Consider the following 21,918-nt stretch of genomic DNA (forward strand, 5'->3'; position numbering starts at 1 on the left):
ATAGAGAATATGAATTATTAAATAATAAAAATTATATTAAAAATTGTATTAAATTTTATATTTAGATTTATAATTTTTAATTTTAATATTTATTATTTAAGGGAACGTTAGATTTATTTAAATGATAGTCCTATAATTTATATAGAGAATATGAATTATTAAATAATAAAAATTATATTAAAAATTGTATTAAATTTTATATTTAGATTTATAATTTTTAATTTTAATATTTATTATTTAAGGGAACGTTAGATTTATCTAAATGATAGTCCTATAATTTATATAGAGAATATGAATTATTAAATAATAAAAATTATATTAAAAATTGTATTTTAAATTTTATATTTAGATTTATGATTTTTAATTTTAATATTTATTATTTAAAGGAATGTTAGATTTATCTAAATGATAGTCCTATAATTTATATAGAGAATATGAATTATTAAATAATAAAAATTATATTAAAAATTGTATTAAATTTTATATTTAGATTTATAATTTTTAATTTTAATATTTATTATTTAAAGGAACATTAGGGCTATTTAAATGATAGTCCTATAATTTATATAGAGAATATGAATTATTAAATAATAAAAATTATATTAAAAATTGTATTAAATTTTATATTTAGATTTATAATTTTTAATTTTAATATTTATTATTTAAGGGAACGTTAGAATTATCTAAATGATAGTCCTATAATTTATATAGAGAATATGAATTATTAAATAATAAAAATTATATTAAAAATTGTATTTTAAATTTTATATTTAGATTTATGATTTTTAATTTTAATATTTATTATTTAAATGAACCGTTAGGATTATCTAAATGATTTATAATTTATATAGAGAATATGAATTATTAAATAATAAAAATTATATTAAAAATTGTATTTTAAATTTTATATTTAGATTTATGATTTTTAATTTTAATATTTATTATTTAAAGGAACGTTAGGACTATCTAAATGATAGTCCTATAATTTATATAGAGAATATGAATTATTAAATAATAAAAATTATATTAAAAATTGTATTTTAAATTTTTATATTAAAGTTTTATTTTTAAAATTGTTTTAGTTTTGTATAAAAATATAAATTTTAATTTTATAAAATTAAATAAATTTAGAATTAATATAAATTTTTTATATTTAAATTTAAAATTATTTTTATTATTATTTATTTTTAATTTAAATTAGGAATAGTTTATGTATATATATATATATATATATATATATATATATATATATATTTATATATTAAAATTTATAATTAAATTAATTGTATAATAAATTAATTTTAATATATATATATATATATATATATATATGAATAGAAAAAGTATTTTAAATTTAATTTTGTGAATTTAATTTATTAGAAAAAATTTTGATTTTAGATTTATAATTAATTAAATTATTTAAATATATATAAAGTTTAATATAGGGTATTTATTTAAATAATAAATATTATTAGTTAATTAATATATAATACTTTTAATTAAAATGAAAGTTTTTAATGGAAAATAATTTTATTAAATTTTAATTTAGTGCCAGCAATAGCGGTTAAACTAGATTTAAGAGTTAATTTTTTTAAATATAGTAATTTTATAATTAATAATTAATAAAATTAAATTTATAATGGTGAAATATAATAATTTTATAATAATTAATAATTATTTAATGGAAATTACAAAGATTAAAAAGTAAGACTAGGATTAGATACCCTATTATATTAATTTTAAAAAATAATTAATTATTAAATGTAAAGCATTAAAATTATAAGATATGGCAGTTATATAAAATTTTAGGGGAACTTGTATATTAATTTGATGATCCACGATAGGAAGTACTAATAAAATATTATAAATTATTTTTGTATTGTTGTTTAAAAATTTTGTATAAATATTATAATTAAAATTTTATTATATTTAAAAAAAATTCAAATCAAAATAAAGTATTTATTAGATAATATGAGTTACATTAATAAATAATTTTTGAGTTAGAAGTTTTAATATTTTTAATAAAAAGGATTTAAAAGTAAAATTAATTGTTATATTAATTTGAATTTTTTTTTTATATAATGTACAAATTGCCCGTCAATTTCAATAAAATTTGAAATAAGTCGTAACAAAGTAAGAATATTGGAAAATGTTCTTAGATAAAATTTTAGTTTAAATAAAATTTTTCAATTACACTGAAAAGATTAATTTAATTATTAAAATTTTAATTAATTAATTAAATAAAATTTTTTTATTGTTTTAATTAGTATATTATAAAAAGTTTTTATAAAAATTTTATGTTAAAGTAATATTTTAAGAAATAATAAATATATTTATATATATAAGTAATGTAAATGAAATTTTAAAATTTTATAAATTAAAGTAAAATTTTGTACCTTTTGTATCAGGGTTAATTTAAAAATTTTTAATAAATTAAATATCTCGAAATTAAAAGAGTTAAATATATAAAATTTTTTTTGTTGAATAAAAATTATAAATATATATTTAGAGATTAGATGTTATTCAATTTTAATGATATCTAGTTATTTTTGAATTAAATTTAATTTATATATTTTTTAAAGTAAATTTAAATAAAAAAGTTTATTTTAGAAAATATAAATAATTTATGGGATAATCTATAAATTAAATTTATATAATAATTTAAATTAAAATTAAAAAGATTAATTTTAAAATTTAAAAGAATTTAATGAGTATTTAATAATTTATTAATAAATTTTTAATTATAGTAAAATTAATTATATATATTGATTTTAAAAAAAAAATAATTTTAATAATATTAGTTATAATATAATGATTAAATTAGTAATTTAATTTGTATAAATTATTTTATGAATAGTATATATATATAAATATATATTTAAGTAACTAGGCAAAATAATTATATTCACCTGTTTAACAAAAACATGTCTTTTTGAATTTAATATAAAGTCAGTTCTGCTCAATGAGGAATTAAATAGCTGCAGTATTTTGACTGTACAAAGGTAGCATAATCAATTGTCTTTTAATTGAAGGCTGGGATGAATGAATTAATGAAATATAAACTGTCTCAATAATATAAAATAAATTTAAATTTTGAGTCAAAATGCTTAATTTTATTTAAGGGACGATAAGACCCTATAGAATTTTATATATTATAAATTTTATAAATTGTATTAATATATTTAGTTGGGAGGATTTTTAAATTTATTTAACTTTAAAATTTTAAAATATTGATTGATAGAATTTTAAATTGAAATATAATTAATAATATAAAAATAAATTACCTTAGGGATAACAGCGTAATATTTTTGGAAAGATCAAATTGAAAAAGGTGTTTGCGACCTCGATGTTGAATTAAAATTAATTATAAATGCAGGTGTTTATAAATTTAGTCTGTTCGACTATTAAAATTTTACATGATTTGAGTTCAGATCGACGTGAGTCAGATTGGTTTCTATCTTTAAAAAGATTTAAGATTTTTGTACGAAAGGACTAAGTTTTAAAAATAATTTTTAATTAATTATTAATAAGTTAAATTATCTTGGCAGAGTAGTGCATTAAATTTAGAATTTAAATAATATATATATAATTATAGATAATAATTTATTTAAATTTTATTTATTTATTAATTACTGTAGTGATAGTATTAATTGGGGTAGCATTTTTAACATTATTGGAACGAAAAATTTTAGGTTATATTCAAATTCGTAAAGGTCCAAATAAAGTAGGAATTAAAGGTTTATTACAACCTTTTTCTGATGCAATTAAATTGTTTTCTAAAGAATATATATATTTGGATAAAATTAATTTATATATATATATATTAGGTCCAATAATTATATTATTAATTTCGGTATTTTATTGATTATTAATGCCTTATTTTAGAAATTGAATAAATTTTAAATTTGGATTGGTATTTTTATTTTTAATATTAAGTTTAAGAGTTTATCCAACTATAATAATAGGATGATCATCTAATTCAATTTATGCAATATTAGGGTGTTTACGATCTATTTCTCAATCTATTTCTTTTGAAGTGAGATTATTTTTTATATTTTTTGTTATTATAATATTTATTGAGAGATTTTCTTTAGAAACATTTATTAAATTTCAATTTAATGTAAAATTTATTTTTTTTTTTTTTCCTTTATATTTTATATTAATTATTAGAATAATAATTGAATTGAATCGGGCTCCTTTTGATTTAATTGAGGGGGAGTCTGAATTAGTTTCAGGATTTAATGTTGAATATTATAGGGGGAGATTTTCTTTAATTTTTATAGCTGAATATATAATAATTTTATTTATAAGATTGATTATATCAATTATTTTTTTTAATTTTAATTATTCAATTTTTACTTTATTAATAATTTTATATCATAATTTTTTTTTTATTTGAATTCGAAGAATTATACCTCGAATTCGATATGATGAATTAATATATATATGTTGAAAAAAATTTTTATCTTTTATTTTAATTTATATATATATTAATTTTATTTTAAAAATATTAATAAATTTATATATTTAAATTAATAGAAAGTTATTTTTCTTTAATATATTTTCAAAATATATGTCTATTCAGACTCATTAATTAATAATTATAGATGATTTTATCTCAAAATTTTATAAAATATATATTTGAAAAAAAAAATATAAAGTATATATTTGTAAAAATTAGATTAATTAAAGTGTAAGGATAATCAATAGGTTGTCTTCCTAATCAAGTTAAAATGATGAAATTATTAATAAAAAATCAAAATAAGAAATTATTTAATGGGTAAAATTTATTAGTTTTAAATTTATGATTTATTATAAATGGGAGAATAAAAAGAATTAAAATAGAAAAAAGTAAAGCTAATACTCCCCCTAATTTATTGGGAATAGCTCGTAAAATTGAATAAGCAAATAGGAAATATCATTCAGGTTTAATATGTTGTGGGGTATTTATAGGGTTTGCAATAGATCAATTATCAGGATCATTTAATATATTAGGATTTTGTAGAATAATAAATCTAAATGATATAAAAATTATAAAAAATCCAAGAATATCTTTGGATGAGAAATATGAGTGGAAAGGAATTTTATAAATATTTCTATTTGTTCCTATTGGATTATTAGATCCAGTTATATGAAGGAAATAAAGATGTATAATAACTATTATTAGAATTAATAATGGTAAAATAAAATGTAATGAAAAGAATCGATTTAATGTAGCATTATTAATAGAAAATCCTCCTCAGATTCATTCTACAATTGTTTGTCCAATATAAGGGATTGCAGAAAGAAGATTTGTAATTACTGTTGCTCCTCAAAAAGATATTTGTCCTCATGGTAAAACATATCCTATAAAAGCAGTTCCTATTGAAGTTAATAAAATAATAATTCCAATATTTCATACATGTTGAGATGAATAACATTGATAAAAAATATTTCGTCTAATATGTATATATATACAAAGAAAATAAAATGATGCCCCATTTAAATGAATATAACGAAATATTCATCCAGAATTAACATTTTTTATAATGTGAATAATTCTATCAAAAGCATAATTAATATTTGGACAATAATGCATAGATAAAATGAAACCTGAAATAATTTGAATTAATAAAAGAATTCCTAAAATTGATCCAAAGTTTCATAAATAATTAATGTTTACTGGGGTAGGATGAATATTGAATGAAGAATAAATGATATTAAGAAATTTATTAGATTTAAAAATTTTTAAATATTTATTTTTCATTAAATTTTAATTTTACGAAGAGGGATTATTTTAATTGTAGATATTTTGAATGAAAGAGTTAAGCAAATTAATAAGAATAAGATTATAAAAATAGTTAAATAATTTATTGGATAAAAATAAATATTTTGAATTTTAAATAAATTATTATTTAAAATTATGTTTTCTGTAAATATAAAAATTGGTATTCAATTAATAAAATGAATAATTATAATAAAAGAAATAAAAAAAAAATTAATAGAAGTGATTAGTTCAAAAAATTTTATTTTTGAATTTTCATTGTTAATTAATCTTACAAAATAATTAAATATAATTATTATTCCTCCGATTAAAGAAATTGAAATTATAAAAGAGTATATTGAATTATTTATATTTAAAAATATTAAAGTAGATGAGGATAAGGTGAAAATAATAAAAGAGAATAAAATAGTAATTGGATGTAGTGAAGAAAGTAATAAAATATTTGTGATAATAAATAGATTTATGAATATAAATAAAATTTTTGATATTAACATTAACAAAATATAGTTTAAATAAAAATTTTAATTTTGGGAATTAAAGATATTTATAAAATTATTTTGAAATTAGACTTTAGAAAAAATTTTCAATATTAATTTACAAAATTAATGTTTTTTTTAAACTATAAAGTCTAATTTATTTTAAAAAGATATTTTTTAATTTTAATAGTTTTAATTTTTATAATAATATTAATAATTAATAAGTATTTTTTAATATTTTTAATTAGAATGGAATTTTTCGTAGTATTGAATTTAATAATTTTAATATTAAATGAGTTGGAATATTTAAGGTGAATATTTATATATTATTTAATTTTTTCTGTTTGTGAAGCTGTTTTAGGATTATCAATTGTAGTGTCAATATTGAGAATTATTGGAAATCAAGGTTTTATAATAATAAATTTAAAATGTTAATAATAGAAAGTATAATTTTTATAGTTGGATTTTTAATTATTAATTTTAATATTTATAAAAAGTTATATTTTATTAGAAATATAATATTTTTATTGAGTTTTTTGATATTAAGAATGAATAGATTTTTTATGGAATGAATTAATTTAAGATTAAATTTTGGATTAAATTTTTATTCTTATGGAATTATTATGATATCTTTATGGATTTTTGGATTAGTATTTATGAGAATTAATCAGGAAAAAAATTTGATTTTATGTTTAAATTTATTAATATTAATATTAATTGTTTTAGTAATAAATTTTTTTAGAATAAATATATTAATATTTTATTTTTTTTTTGAAGTAAGTTTATTAATTATTTTTTTTTTTATTATGAAATGAGGAATAGGATTTTTACGAATTTATGCAAGATATTATTTGATATTTTATACTTTATTTTTTTCATTACCTTTATTATTAGTATTATTTTATTTATTTAATTTAATAGGGTCTTTAAGATTTTTATTATTAGAAAGAATAAAATTTAAGTTAAATAAAATTTTATTTTTATATTTAATTATAGGATTTTTAGTAAAAATACCAATATATATAATTCATGGTTGATTATTAAAAGCTCATGTAGAAGCTCCTGTATTTGGATCAATAATTTTAGCTGCAATTTTATTAAAGTTAGGGTCTTATGGATTATTACGATTAATAATGATTTTTTTTCAAAATTTTTTAGAAATGAATAAGTATTTTATTGAAATTGGATTATTGGGAAGGATTATTTTAAGATTTAGTTGTTTTCGACAAATTGATATAAAAATTTTAGTAGCAATATCTTCTGTTGTTCATATAAATTTATTAATAGCTTCTATATTTACTATAAGAAAATTAAGATTTTTAGGTTCATATTTAATAATAATTGCTCATGGGTTGTGTTCTTCTGGATTATTTTATTTATTAAATTTATGTTATTTGGAGACTCATAGACGATTGATAATTATTAATAAGGGTGTTTTAATTTTTATGCCTTCTATATCATTGATATGATTTTTAATATGTTCTTCAAATATAGCTGCTCCTTTTTCTTTAAATTTAGTTGGGGAAATTTTTTTATTGATAAGATTAGTTAATTGAATAAGATTATTAATAATTAAATTATTTTTTTATTGTTTAGTTAGATTTATGTATTCTTTATATTTTTTTAGATTTATTGTTCATGGAAAGAATTTTTTTTATAAAAGATTAAGAAGAGGAAAATTAATTAATTATTTAATTTTATTATTTCATTGAATTCCTTTAAATATAGTTATTTTAAATTTAAGAATTTTTATTTAATTTAAATAGTTTAAAAAAAAATTTTGAAATGTGGGTTCAAAGATGTAAATTAAGTACTTTAAATTATTTTAATTATATTTGTATATATATTATTTGTATTTACGGGATTTTTTTTTTTATTTATAATAATTATTTTTTTTAATAGGAATTTAATTATTTTAGAATGAATAATTTATAGATATAATAGAATAAAATTTTCTTTTTTTATTTATTTAGATTTTTATAGAATAATATTTTTAATATTAGTTTCACTTATTTCTATAGTTGTATTAATTTATAGAATTTATTATATAGAAGGGGATAAATTTATAAATCGATTTATTATTTTAGTAATTTTATTTGTAGTATCAATATATTTTATAATTTTGAGACCTAGATTTTTAACAATTTTATTAGGATGAGATGGTTTAGGATTAATTTCTTATTGTTTAATTATTTATTATCAAAATGATAAAGCTTATAATGCTGGAATATTAACAATTTTTAGAAATCGTGTAGGGGATGTGGGAATTTTATTAATAATTACTATGGGAATAATATATGGGAGGTGAAATTTAATAATTTATAAATTTAATTTATTAATATTAATTTTATTAGTATTAGTAGCTTTTACAAAAAGAGCTCAAATTCCATTTACTTTATGATTACCTGCTGCAATAATAGCTCCTACTCCTGTCTCATCTTTAGTTCATTCTTCAACTTTAGTAACAGCTGGGGTTTATTTATTAATTCGATATAATAAATTTTTGTTTTTAGGATGTTTTAATAAATATATTTTATTAATTTCTAGGTTAACTATATTTATAGCGGGTTTAATTGCAAATTATGAATTTGATTTTAAAAAAATTATTGCTTTATCGACTTTAAGTCAATTAAGATTAATAATAAGAATTTTAAGATTAGGATTTTGGGAAATAGCTTTTTTTCATTTAGTAATTCATGCTTTATTTAAATCTTTAATATTTTTATGTGTGGGTAGATTTATTCATAATTTTAATAGAAATCAAGATATCCGATGTTATGGTGGTATAATTTATATTTATCCTTTTAAAACTATAGTTTTAATTTTTTCTTTAATATGTTTAATAGGATTTCCTTTTATATCAGGATATTTTTCTAAAGATATAATTATGGAATTAATTTTTTTAAGAAAAATAAATATAATTAGAATAATATTTTTAATTTTTTCTACAATTTTTACTGTATCTTATTCTATTCGATTAATTATATTTATTTTATTTTCTAAAAAAAATTATTATGTAAATTTAATTAAGAAAGAAGGTATTTTGGTAAATTTTTGTATATTTATTTTATTAATAACTATTTTTTTTATTGGATATTTATATTTTAAAATTTTTAATTTAAATTATTTAATTGTATTAACAATAAATTTAAAAATTATGGTTATAAAATTAATTTTATGTGGAATTTTGATTGGGCAGTTTTTTTATTTTAATTCTTATAAAAATTTAATAATAGGAAATTTTATAAGAACAATATTTTATATCGAAAAAATTTATTTGTATTATGATTTACCTTTAAATATAGTTATATTGTATGAAAATATTCATGAAAAAAATTTATTTGAATTTAAGATTAAATTTATAAAATTGAAATTTTATTTATTTAAATATAAGTTAAATGAATATAATTTTATGAATATATTATTAACTAATTTATTAATAATATTAATTTTTATTTTTTTAATTTAAAATTTAAATAGCTTAAGAAGAGCATAATATTGAAGATATTAAGGTAATTTTAATATTTTTAAATAAAATTTTTATAAATATAATTTTTATAAATAAATTTTATATTTATTAATATTATACTGAAAATATAAAGTTTTATTAAACTATATAAAAATTATTTAGAAATAATAATATATAAAATATTAAATTTAGAATTAGAAGTTCTATTTAAATTTATTTCTTTAATTGGAATTTTAATTCAATAAATTTATTAACAATAAATTGCTTCTATTTTAGCTTCAATTAATATTAATATGTATATATTATATATATAAATATATGAAGTAATTTTTACAATTAATTTCGGCTTAATATTAGACTTTTTTAGTCCATATATTAAAAAATTCAATTTAATAATCTATAACTTCATTCAATAAGTAGACTAATAATTATTAAAAAAATAAAAATTAAAATAATTAATATTAAAAAAATAGATTTAAATTTTATTAAAAAGATAGATGGTAAAATTAAGATAATTTCAATATCAAAAATTAAGAATAGTAAAGTAATTAGGAAAAATTGTGTAGAAAATGGGAGACGGGAGTTTGATTGGGAGTTAAATCCACATTCAAATGGGGTAATTTTTTCTCGATTTAATGGTTTATATATTCTTAAATAAAAATTAATTAATATAAGTATAGAAGTAATAATTATTATAAAATAAAATAAAAATATAATATTAAAAATTATATATATTAATTTTATAAATTTTTTAATTGGAAATTAAATGTAATTAAGTTTATACTATATATATATTAATTATTATTATATTTAAAATATTCATCAATAAATTGAAATATATAAAAATAATCAAATTACATCTACAAAATGTCAATATCAAGATGCTGCTTCAAAATTAAAATGATGAGTTGCAGAAAAATGTAGATTAATTAATCGGATTAGTGTAATAAATAAGAAAATAATTCCAATAATTACATGTAATCCGTGAAATCCTGTTGCTATAAAGAAAATAGATCCAAAAATTCTATCATTAAAACAGAATGGAGCTTCTATATATTCAATAAATTGGAGAAAAGAAAAATATATTCCTAAAATAATAGTAATTATTAGAGAAATTTTTCTTTCTATATAATTTTTATTTAATAATCTATTGTGACTTCAAGTTAGGGAAATTCCTGAAGAAATTAAAATTAATGAATTTAATAAAGGGATTCTAAATGGATTGAATATGATAATATTTTTAGGGGGTCAAAGTAAACCAATTTCTATTCCTGGGGAACTTATAGAATGAAAATAAGTTCAAAATAATGAAATAAAAAAAAAAAATTCTGAAATAATAAATAAGATTATTCTAAATTTTATTAGTTTTAAAACTAAAAATGTATGAAATCCTTGAAAAGTTCTTTCTCGAATAATATCTCGTCATCAAAAAAATATAGAAGAGATTAAGATAAGAAAATTAATAAAAATTAAAAAAAAATTTAAGTAAAAGAATCATATTACTAATCTTAATAATAAATTTATTAAATTAAAAGCGTTTATAATAGGTCAAGGTCTGTTAGTAACTAAATGAAAAGGATGATTATAATAAATTGACATTAATTTTTAGATTCTAAAAAATATAATAAAGAAAGAATAGAAAATACATATGCTTGAATTATAGAAACTGCAATTTCTAAAATTATTAATAAATTTTGAATTAAAATTGTGATAGGTAATAAAATTAAGAATTTAGAAATGAATGTGCCTAAAAGAGTTAATAGTAGATGTCCTGCAATTATATTTGCAGTTAATCGAATTGCTAAAGTAAAAGGTCGAATAATATTTCTAATTAGTTCAATTATTACTATAAAATTTATTAAAGCAGGGGGTGTATTTAAAGGAACTAAATGAATTAATATATTTAATGGTTTATTTCATCATCTATAAATAAAAAATCTTATTCAAGAAGATAAAGCAATAATTAAATTAAATGATATATGACTTGTTGAAGTAAAAATATAAGGGAATAATCCTATAAAATTTCTTAATGCAATAAAAGTTATTAATCTAAAAAAAATTAAAATATTTATTTTATACTTTTTTTTTGTTAAGCTTTTAAATTCAGAAAAAATAATTTTAGAAATTGAAATAAATAATATTTCAAATCGGGATGGAATAATTCAAAAATTTAAAGGTAGAATAATAAAAATTAATATAGAATTAATTCAATTTAAAGAAAAATGTATTCTTGTAGTTGGGTCAAAAATTTCAAAAAGATTTATTATCATTTTCAATTAAATAATTTATGGGTTTTAAAGGATTTTTTAGGAAAATAAATTTTTAAATTAATTGGAAAAAAATAAATTTTAAAGATTAATATGAAAAAAATTAATAATTCAAAGATAGAAATTAATATTCAATATCTAGGTCTTATTTGTGGAATAAAATTTTCATTAAGAGTATAATAAATACTATATTTGATTTAAAAGATCAATTCTTATTTTGTTTCAGACACTTAATGATAAAATTTAAGAAATAATTTTGAAGGAAATTAATTTTAATTTGACAAATTAATGTTATTATTTATATTTAACTAATTTCTTTAAGTAGAATTTTTAATTCAATTTATAAAATTGTTATAAGATGTAGATTCTAAAACAATAGGTATAAATCTATGATTTATACCACAAATTTCTGAACATTGGCCAAAAAAAAGTCCAGGTCGTAAAGCAAGAATATTTATTTGATTAATTCGACCTGGGGTTGCATCTCTTTTTACTCCTATAGAAGGAATAGTTCAAGAATGAATAACATCTGTAGAAGTAGTTAATATTCGAATTGAAATTTTAAAGGGAATAATTATACGATTATCTACATCCAATAATCGGAAAGAATTATATTCAAAGTTTTTATTTATATAAGAATCAAATTCAAAATTATTAAATTCAGGATATTCATATCTTCAGTATCATTGGTGTCCAATACTTTTTACTGTAAAAAAAATTGGGTTTCATAATTCATCTGTAAAATATAAAATTTTTAAAGATGGAAAACAAATAAATAAAAGAATAATAGCTGGAATAATAGTTCAAATAATTTCAATAGTATGATGTTTTAAAAGAAATCGATTAATAAATTTATTATTAAAAATATCTATTAATATAAAAAGTGTAGTTGAAATAATTATGATTATAAATATTATAGTAAAATTATGAAATGATATAAGATTATCTGAATAAGGGGAATTTGAATCTTGAAATGAATATATATATCATGAAGAAATTTTTAATAAAAATTAAATAATTTTATATATGGATCTTAAATCCATTGCACTAATCTGCCATATTAAATTAAATTTTTAAAATTAATGGAATTTCCCTATAAGAATGATTTAAAGGGGGATTATGTATAATTCATTCTAAAGCTGTTTGATTAAATTTAAATAAAATTATTCGTTTTGAATATAATCTTTCAAAAATAATATAAATTATTACAATAATTCTGTTTAAAGTAATTAAAGATCCTATAGAGGAAAATAAATTTCAACATATATAAGAATCTGGATAATCTGAATATCGACGTGGTATTCCTATTATTCCTAAAAAATGTTGAGGAAAAAAAGTTATATTTACTCCAATAAATATTAAGAAAAATTGAATTTTTAATCAAGATTGGTTTATTGAAAGTCCAATGATTATAGGGAATCAGTGAATAATAGCGGCTATAATAGAAAAAATAGCTCCTATAGATAAAACATAATGAAAATGTCCTACAACATAGTATGTATCATGTAGGATAATATCAATAGAAGAATTAGATAATATAATTCCTGTTAATCCTCCTATGGTAAAAAGAAAAATAAATCCTAGAGTTCATATAATAGATATATTTATTTTTAATTTAGAGCCGTGATATGTTGCTAGTCATCTAAAAACTTTAATTCCTGTTGGAATTGCAATAATTATAGTAGCTGAGGTAAAATAAGCTCGAGTATCTACATCTAATCCGACGGTAAATATATGATGAGCTCATACAATAAAACCTAAAAGTCCAATTCTTAATATAGCATAAATTATTCCAATATTTCCAAAAGTTTCTTTTTTTCCTCTTTCATTAGAAATAATTTGGGAAATTAACCCAAATCCTGGAAGGATTAGAATATAGACTTCTGGGTGACCGAAGAATCAAAATAAATGTTGATAAAGAATTGGGTCTCCTCCTCCAGTTGGATCAAAAAAAGATGTATTAAAATTTCGGTCAAATAATAATATAGTAATAGCACCAGCTAATACTGGTAAGGAAAAAAGTAAAAGAATAGTTGTAATAAAAACAGATCAAGGAAATAAAGGTAATTGTATATGTTTTAAGGAAATATTTTTTATTATAATAATTGTAACAATAAAATTTAGTGATCCTATAATAGAAGATAATCCTGAAATATGTAAAGAAAAAATTGCTAAATCTACTGAGGGTGAAGAATGGTATAAATTTGAAGATAAAGGAGGATATACAGTTCATCCTGTTCCTGGTCTTGGATTTAAAAAATTTCTTAAAAGTAAAATTATTAAAGATGGGGGTAAAAGTCAAAATCTAATATTATTTATTCGGGGAAAAGCTATATCTGGAATTCCTAATATTAAAGGAATTAATCAATTTCCAAATCCCCCAATTAAAAATGGTATTACAAGAAAAAAAATTATTAAAAAAGCATGAGCTGTAACTAAAGAATTATAGATTTGGTCATTAGAAATTCATGATCCAGGAATACTTAATTCTATTCGAATAATAATTCTTATTGCTGAACCAATTATTCCAGATCATAAAGCAAATATTATATAAAGAATTCCAATATCTTTATGATTAGTAGAATAAAACCATTTAATTAAGATTTAAAAATATTATATTTTCAACTTTGAAGGTTGATAGTTTATTGTTAACTTAAAATCTTTATAAGTATTATGCCTGATAAAAGGATTAAATTGTAAATTTAATAATGAAATAAATTTTCTAATACTAAAAAATTAATAGATAAAAATTAAAAAAAAAAATTAAAGAAAAGGTTAAAATTAAATTAAAATTATTCTTGAAATAGAATTTTGGGAATTTTAATCAAGATTTTTTAGTTAATTTCGATAAAGTAAGTTGATAGTTAATAATATTTAAATAACTTCATGTTATAATAACTCTAGAAATTGCTAAAATAATTAAAAAGAAAATAGATTTTTGAATTAAAATATTTTCATAAAAAAAAAATCATTTTGCTATAAAAGAACTAAATGGAGGTAATATACTATAAGAAAAAATAATAATAATAAAAAGATAATTAAAATTTTTTATTCTATTTAAATTTAAAGTGAAAATTTTATTTTTAAAATTTATTTTTTCAAGTAAATAAAGTAATAGAAATGTATTTAATAAATAAATAATAAAATAAAAAATAAATGTTTGAGAATTAAGAAATGAAATAAAAATTAAGTAAGAGGAATGATTTATTGAGGAAAAAATTAGAATTTTTTTTAAATTTGTTTCTTCTATAATGAAAATAGAAGCAATAATTCTATTTATAGTTAAAAATATTAATAAATAAGAATTAAAGTAAATAGAAAATCTAATTAAATTAATAGGAATAATTTTTGCAAATGTGGAGAAAAAAAAAATTTCGTTTCAAGAGAGAAAAGGAAATGTATAAATTATTCATACATTAAAAGGAAAAATTCCTAATTTTAAGAATAATCTAAATATTAAGATTAAATTAGTATTAGTTTTTAATTGAATAATTAAATAATTTATTGAATAAATAAAATTTATAAAAATTAATAATCTAGAGATTCTAGAGATAAAAAAATAAATTAATCTGGGAATTTTATTTACATTATTAAAATTTAAATATCCAATAAAAATAAGAGAAAAAAATTCTAAAATTATTCATTTTATAAAAATATTTTCTAAAAAAAAAATAGATAATGAAAGTAAAATAAGGGAAAATTTAATAAAAATATTTAATTGGGAAATTTTTATAAATAATTTATAATTAAATTTAATTTAAATTATTTAACAATAGTATAAATATTATACATATATATTCTATCAAAATAATCCTTTTATCAGGCATATTGTTTTATTTATGTTTAAGTTTAATAATATATATATATATATATATATATATATTAAATATATCTTAGTGTAAAAGCATTTAAAAATTTGAATTTTAAGGAACTAAAAAAATTAGTAGATATATAAAATTATAATATATAATTTTATTAAATATTTATAAAAGAAATTAATCTATATTTAGATCATGAGTCTAATAACTTAAATTTAGTTTATTTATAAAGATATAATTTAAAATTTATTTTTAATTGCAATTTAAATGTTATAAAATTAACTAATATCCAAATTAAAAAATTTTAATTATATATATATATATATATATATATATATATATATATATATATATATATATATATAATTATAAAATTAAGAAAATTAATAAAATTAAGGAATTTTGTATTAAAATTAAATATAGAATAATTTTTTAATATTTATAAGTTAAGTAAATAAATATTAAATAGAATTTAAAATTGTGAATAATATATATAATATTTATAATTTAAAATTGTGAAATAATATATATAATATATGATATATAAATATAATTTAAAATAAAGTATAATGGGATAAAATAAATTAAATTAATTTTTTTATAAAAATTAATTTTCAAAAAGATAATGATAAATTATTAAAGATCTAATATTAAAATTGTCTACTAGAATACAATAGCAAATAATATAAAATATTTTAATATAAGGAACTTTATATTTTTTTCAATTTTTTATAAGTTTGAATATAATTTTATATTTGTATTTTTTTAACATATATTTAAATTTGTAAAAATGTATTTAAATTGAAAATTTAATGTTTTATTGTAACTATTAAATAAGATTAAAATAAATTATATATATATATATATATATATATATATATATATAATTTTAAAATTAAATTTATTATTAGAATTAATAGAATTAATTAATTTTAATTATTTAATTATTTATTTATATTTTGTTAAAATTAAATTAAAATTATTTAATAATTAAGAAATTAAAATTTTTTTATAATTATTTAAATATAAATTAAAGTTTAAATAATTATTAAATTATTTAATTTAATATTTATATTTTGATTTTTGTTTATTAAAATTAAATTTTTAATTTAATAATTAAAAAAGTTGTATTAAATATATTATTTTTATTAGAAAATTATATATTAAATAAAAATTAAATATTAAGGTATAGTAGAAAAGGGTTATATATTTTTAAAATATATAATCCTAACGTTCTTTAATATATATATATATATATATATTATAAATATAAATAAATTAAATTTTTAATTTAATAATTAAAAAAGTTATATTAAATAATATTATATTATTAAATATTAAGGTATAGAATAAAGAGTAGAGGATTATATATTTTTTAAGTATATAATCCTAACGTTCTTTAATGTTTATATATATATATATATATATATATATATTATATATTAAATTTTTAATTTAATAATTAAAATTATATTAAATATTATTTTATTAAAAAATTATATATTAAATAAAAATTAAATTAAATATTAAGATTATAAAAATAAAGGATTATATATTTTTAAATATATAATCTTAATGTTTTTTATATATATATATATATATATATATTAAAATTAAATTTTTAATTTAATAATTAAGAAAGTTATATTAATATTAATTAAATATTAAGGTATAGTATAAGGAGAATAGAGGATTATATATTTTATTTTTTAAGTATATAATCCTAACGTTCTTTAATATTATATATATATATATATATATATATATATATATATATATATAAAATTAAATTTTTAATTTAATAATTAAGAAGGTTATATTAATATTAATTAAATATTAAGGTATAGTAATAAGGAGAATAGAGGATTATATATTTTATTTTTTAAGTATATAATCCTAACGTTCTTTAATATTATATATATATATATATATATATATATATATATATATATATATATATATATATATATATATATATATTAAAATTAAATTTTTAATTTAATAATTAAGAAGGTTATATTAATATTAATTAAATATTTAGGTATAGTATAAGGAGAATAAAGGATTATATATTTTATTTTTTAAGTATATAATCCTAACGTTCTTTAATATTTATATATATATATATATATATATATATATATATATATATATATATATATATATATATATATATATATATATATATATATATATATAAATAAATTAAATTTTTAATTTAATAATTAATAAAGTTATATTAATATTAATTAAATATTAAGGTATAGATAAGGAGAATAGAGGAATAGAGGATTATATATTTTATTTTTTAAGTATATAATCCTAACGTTCTTTAATATTTATATATATATATATATATATATATATATATATATATATATATATATATATATATATATATAAAATTAAATTTTTAATTTAATAATTAATAAAGTTATATTAATATTAATTAAATATTAAGGTATAGTATAAGGAGAATAGAGGATTATATATTTTTTAAGTATATAATCCTAATGTTCTTTAATATTTATATATATATATATATATATATATAAATAAATAAATATTAAATTTTTAATTTAATAATTAAGAAAGTTATATTAAATAATATTATTTTATTAAAAAATTATATATTAAATAAAAATTAAATATTAAGGAATAGAAAAATAAAGGATTATATATTTTTTAAATATATAATCCTAACGTTCTTTAATATATATATATATATATATATATATATATATATATATATATATATATATATATATATATTAAAATTAAATTTTTAATTTAATAATTAAGAAAATTATATTAATATTAATTAAATATTAAGGTATATGGAATAAAGGGTTATATATTTTTTTAAATATATAATTTTAACGTTCTTTAATATATATATATATATATATATATATATATTAAAATTAAAAGTTTTTAATTTAATAATTAAAAAAGTTATATAAAATATTTTTATTAAAAAATTATATATTTAAATAAAAATTAAATATTAAAATAAGAAAGTAAGATTAGATATTTATCATAAATATATAAATTTTAATGTTTTAAAATTTTATATAAAAATTAAATTTTTAATTTAATAATCAAAAATATATTAAAATTATTTAAAAATAAAATTAAATTATAAGTAAATGATTATAATATATATATATATATATATATATTATATTATATTTAAATTATAAATTTCTAATTTTAAAAAATATTTTTAAATTTGCAATTTAATGTTTTAAATAAACTATAGAAATTTAAAATTTATAATTTAATGTTTTATATTATAGAAATTTAAAATTATATATATATATATATATATATATATATATATATTAAATATTTATATAAAAATAATATTATTATTTATCTCAGTATAATATTAATTAATTAATATAAATTCTTTCCCACAGATTAATATATTTATTATATATTAAATATTTATATAAAAATAATATTATTATTTATCCCAGTATAATATTAATTAATTAATATAAATTCCTTCTCACAGATCAATATTTAATTTTTATATTTAATTTTTATATAAAAATAATATTATTATTTATCCCAGTATAATATTAATTAATTAATATAAATTCCTTCCCATAGACTAATATATTTATTATATATTAAATATTTATATAAAAATAATATTATTATTTATCCCAGTATAATATTAATTAATTAATATAAATTCCTTCCCATAGACTAATATATTTATTATATATTAAATATTTATATAAAAATAATATTATTATTTATCCCAGTATAATATTAATTAATTAATATAAATTCCTTCCCATAGACTAATATATTTATTATATATTAAATATTTATATAAAAATAATATTATTGTTTATCCCAGTATAATATTAATTAATTAATATAAATTCCTTCCCATAGACTAATATATTTATTATATATTAAATATTTATATAAAAATAATATTATTATTTATCCCAGTATAATATTAATTAATTAATATAAATTCCTTCCCATAGACTAATATATTTATTATATATTAAATATTTATATAAAAATAATATTATTATTTATCCCAGTATAATATTAATTAATTAATATAAATTCCTTCCCATAGACTAATATATTTATTATATATTAAATATTTATATAAAAATAATATTATTATTTATCCCAGTATAATATTAATTAATTAATATAAATTCCTTCCCATAGACTAATATATTTATTATATATTAAATATTTATATAAAAATAATATTATTATTTATCCCAGTATAATATTAATTAATTAATATAAATTCCTTCCCATAGACTAATATATTTATTATATATTAAATATTTATATAAAAATAATATTATTATTTATCCCAGTATAATATTAATTAATTAATATAAATTCCTTCCCATAGACTAATATATTTATTATATATTAAATATTTATATAAAAATAATATTATTATTTATCCCAGTATAATATTAATTAATTAATATAAATTCCTTCCCATAGACTAATATATTTATTATATATTAAATATTTATATAAAAATAATATTATTATTTATCCCAGTATAATATTAATTAATTAATATAAATTCCTTCCCATAGACTAATATATTTATTATATATTAAATATTTATATAAAAATAATATTATTATTTATCCCAGTATAATATTAATTAATTAATATAAATTCCTTCCCATAGACTAATATATTTATTATATATTAAATATTTATATAAAAATAATATTATTATTTATCCCAGTATAATATTAATTAATTAATATAAATTCCTTCCCATAGACTAATATATTTATTATATATTAAATATTTATATAAAAATAATATTATTATTTATCCCAGTATAATATTAATTAATTAATATAAATTCCTTCCCATAGACTAATATATTTATTATATATTAAATATTTATATAAAAATAATATTATTATTTATCCCAGTATAATATTAATTAATTAATATAAATTCTTTCTTATAGACTAATATATTTATTATATATTAAATATTTATATAAAAATAATATTATTATTTATCCTAGTATAATATTAATTAATTAATATAAATTCCTTCCCATAGACTAATATATTTATTATATATTAAATATTTATATAAAAATAATATTATTATTTATCCCAGTATAATATTAATTAATTAATATAAATTCTTTCTTATAGACTAATATATTTATTATATATTAAATATTTATATAAAAATAATATTATTATTTATTCTAGTATAATATTAATTAATTAATATAAATTCTTTTCCATAGACTAATATATTTATTATATATTAAATATTTATATAAAAATAATATTATTATTTATCTCAGTATAATATTAATTAATTAATATAAATTCTTTCTTATAGACTAATATATTTATTATATATTAAATATTTATATAAAAATAATATTATTATTTATCCCAGTATAATATTAATTAATTAATATAAATTCCTTTCCATAGACCAATATTTAATTTTTATATTTAATTTTTATATTAAAATTAAATTGATTTCCTTCCTACAGACCAATATTTAATTTTTATATTTAATTTTTATATTAAAATTAAATTGATTTCCTTCCTACAGATCAATATTTAATTTTTATATTTAATTTTTATATTAAAATTAAATTGATTTTCTTCCCACAGACCAATATTTAATTTTTATATTTAATTTTTATATTAAAATTAAATTGATTTTCTTCCTACAGATCAATATTTAATTTTTATATTTAATTTTTATATTAAAATTAAATTGATTTCCTTCCCACAGACCAATATTTAATTTTTATATTTAATTTTTATATTAAAATTAAATTGATCTTTCCCACAGATTAATATTTAATTTTTATATTTAATTTTTATATTAAAATTAAATTGATTTCCTTCCTACAGATCAATATTTAATTTTTATATTTAATTTTTATATTAAAATTAAATTGATTTTTTCTACAGACCAATATTTAATTTTTATATTTAATTTTTATATTAAAATTAAATTGATTTCCTTCCCACAGACCAATATTTAATTTTTATATTTAATTTATATATTAAAATTAAATTGATCTTTCCCACAGATCAATATTTAATTTTTATATTTAATTTTT

The 21,918-nt window shown here is 14.5% G+C and overlaps 1 pseudogene; it reads right to left on the reverse strand.

Moving 5' to 3' along the window:
- Positions 1-3,194: 3,194 nt before the first annotated feature.
- On the reverse strand, positions 3,195-9,686 carry LOC143307135 (cytochrome b pseudogene; annotated as a pseudogene).
- Positions 9,687-21,918: the final 12,232 nt, after the last annotated feature.

This window comes from Osmia lignaria, unplaced genomic scaffold, assembly GCF_051020975.1.
Source record: "Osmia lignaria lignaria isolate PbOS001 unplaced genomic scaffold, iyOsmLign1 scaffold0045, whole genome shotgun sequence".
Lineage (NCBI taxonomy): Eukaryota > Metazoa > Arthropoda > Insecta > Hymenoptera > Megachilidae > Osmia > Osmia lignaria.